We start from the raw sequence: 3,387 nt of genomic DNA, 5'->3' as shown, positions 1-3,387 counted from the left end.
TCTCTCTATCTCTCTATCTCTTTCTTTCTTTCTTAAGATATTTTGCTATAAGGTATGTGCACTTGCTGGAGGGATAGAGAGACAGAAAGCAGGGGAAGACCTTCTCCTCTACTCTCCTCTCAGAAATTTGGGCATGCACACACACATGCCTGGCATGATTTTCAAGCCACATGATCTGGAACTCAAACCATGGTCAACCATAGGGGAGTCCAACACCTTAACCACTACGCCACCTGCTGGCCCCTCTCCATTCCTTTTATGTAACTCTGACATGAACTATCAAGGACTACATCCTGGCCTTTTCTCTCTTCAAGGGCAGTGACTATGTTTTATTTTTCAATGCATCCCCAGTGGCTAGTTCCATGTCTTCCATGGAAATCATACTCAGATATACACTTGTTACAATGACAATAGTGTTGGTGATGGGTTTCAGTAAGGAGATATAGCCTAAAGATAAATAAATTTTTGATTCAGAAGGAAGGGGTAATGAAAATACATTAAATATAGTATTACCAATTAATATGATTGAGTATTAAAGCAAGGCCTTCTAATACTGTAATTTAGCCATGCATATTCTTACAGTCAGACCAAGGGTGATATTTTTCATGATTAGCTTTTGATTAATCCTACTAGATAGATATTTCATTTATAGTCTATATATTTGTTCTTAAAGGTTTAATTGATTGTGCAATTTATAAGCATTAGAATTGCTGCTATGTAAATGAATTTCCAGCATCCAATTCACCTTTATTGTAATTAAATTAAGTGCGGTTAGTTAAGAACATTAGACATCTATGCAAAGCCCCTGAGAAAAATTTGGTTTGCTCAGAAGAAGAAAAGACTGTCTATGTTTCTCATTTTATATTTCTCCCAGGGCCTGGGTTCTTTGCACCCGCTCTCTGTTAGTCTCTGCCTGCCTTCTTTCCTCTCCTGCTGGCTCTAACTCATTTGCCAGTTAAAGAAGGACACATGTTGAGTGAAAGTAACAACCTGTCTCATAACAATCTCAGCTATTTCCAAGAAGGACTTGTGTTCCTTGCTGAGACCCTCTTCTCCTCAATTTCTTGAATTGTTTTCCAATTTTGATGGAATACTGTTGCTCATGATATATATATTCAATGTCAATTTTAGAATCAGAACTCAGCTGGGAAGCTAGCAGATCAGGTACTGAACTTACTTTTTCCTGCGAGCTGGATAAATAAGGAAAAATAACCACTTTTAATAGTAGCATAATGTAAATGGGGAATGGAAAGAGCATAGACTTTTGAGGTAGCCAGGCTCAGCTTTCACACAGCTCAACTCACTTACTTATTCATTTATTCAGCAAATAACTTATTGAGCACGTATAATGGACACAGCCCTATCTCAGGCACTAGGGAGACACTAATGGATCAGACAGAAAAGCCTGATTCCACAGGGGCTTGAACCTGCATTCCGTGTCTTACTGACTGTGCAAGACATTAGACTTGTTCCTTCAGTTCTCTGAGCCTCAATTTCCTCGTCTATAAAATGGGAATATTAAAGATGATTAGAAGACTAAAATAAGATGATATTTATTACGTACTTGTAGCATAGAACTTAAACTGGATCCATGGACCCTTAGGGAACCATGGATAGAATCAATAGGTCTAAGGACTTGGATTGGAAAAACTGTATTTTTATTTTGACTACTTTAACTGAAATTTAGCATTTTCTTAATTATAAATGTAGGCATCAAATCTACTCCTACTACAGTCATAGCAGTGGTCTATATGATTGTGTAACTAACAAAAATCACCCAACAGGGACCAGCAGTTAGCGTAATGGCTATGTCGCTGGACTCCCATGTAGTCGACCGTGGTTCACGTTCTGGACCCAGTGGCTTAAAACTCATGCTGGGCGCGTGTGCGTGCATGCCCAAGATCCCGAGAGGAGAAGGGATTGCAGCATGGCCATCCCCCCTGGGGGGTGATTTCTCGCTTTCTGTCTCTCTGTCTCTCTCTGTCTGGCGAGCGCACGCACCTGATAGCAAAAACCTCTCAAAAAAAAAAAAAATCACATGACAGTTGTTGCATACATCTTGAAATACTGCTTAAGTTCACTTTTTTTGGTAGAAAAATTTGTCCTAGGGCACATGCACTCTCTGGAGAGAGAGAGAGAGAGACAGTGAAAGGGATAGTGAGAAATCACTTCCCAGGAGCATGGCCATATCTCAATCCCTTCTCCTCCATTCTCCTCCTAGAATCTTGGGCACACACACACACACACACACGCCTGGTGTGAGTTTCAAGTCACTGGGTCTGGGACTCAAACTGTGGTCGGACATGTGGGAATCCATTTGCTTGCCCCATGGCTCACTTCTATTAATACCTCAGAATTACAAATGTTACTATATATACTTGGAGATATTATCATTTCATGTGTTAGAAAGAAGAAATGATATTATCATTTCATGTGTAAAAAGTTAGTATCATTTCATGTGTTTTATATATATATATATATATATATATATATAAAACATACATATATGTATATATGTGTGATATATATAAAACACATATATACATGTATATATGTGTGTAAAACACAATATCATAACTTTTTACAACTGTATTTCAGTATAATTTCAGGTAACTGCATTTCAGTATAATTGGTTTCTTTTGTAGTTCTATGTATTTGAAAACTTTACTCTAAAAAGTGTTAATAGGTTCATCAGACTATCAAAAAAGTCTATGACATCCACAAGACCTAAGAATGCCTGACTTAGACGGCACCTACTACAGTGGCTCTCAAATTTGAGCATAGGTCAGAATCACCTGAGGGGCTTTGTAAAGCACAAATTGCTGTGTCCCCATCCCCTACCACTGCCACCTTTAGAATTTCTGAATCAGTAGGTCTGGAGCAAGGCCTGGTAATGGGCATTTCTGACTAGTTTCCAGTGATGCTGATATGCTGATCTGGGATCTACACTTTGGGAACCGCTGGCCTAAGTATATAAGTATTTAAATGTTGTTATCCCCACATTGACCTGGCACAGGTACACTTTCAGGTTATTGGACTCTCACCAAGTGATCCTGAGCAACACATGAACACACTGTCTAACTCTGCTAGCCTAGCTGTGCTGAGCTTTCCTCCTCTGCATATGCCCCCCTCAACTCTTGTCCCCAGTTTCTGCTTTATTCCGAGGTATGTAATCCTTAACATGCCCTAGTCCCTGTTAGACACGATCCTGCTCTTATGTTCAGGGTTTGGAGTCCTCATTAGATGAAGTGCAGCAACCATATCCTTGCTGTTTGTAGAGTTTCCACCTTTCTGCGTTGATGAGGACCAGCTGTTAATGCCCTCCAGGATACCTACATATCCAGCTCTTTGTGGCTTGTCCTTCAGATACCAAATCCTGAGTCTTTT

This window comes from Tupaia chinensis, unplaced genomic scaffold, assembly GCF_000334495.1.
Source record: "Tupaia chinensis unplaced genomic scaffold, TupChi_1.0 Scaffold145860_1, whole genome shotgun sequence".
Classification (NCBI taxonomy): Eukaryota; Metazoa; Chordata; class Mammalia; order Scandentia; family Tupaiidae; genus Tupaia; species Tupaia belangeri.
This window is presented reverse-complemented; position numbering follows the sequence as displayed.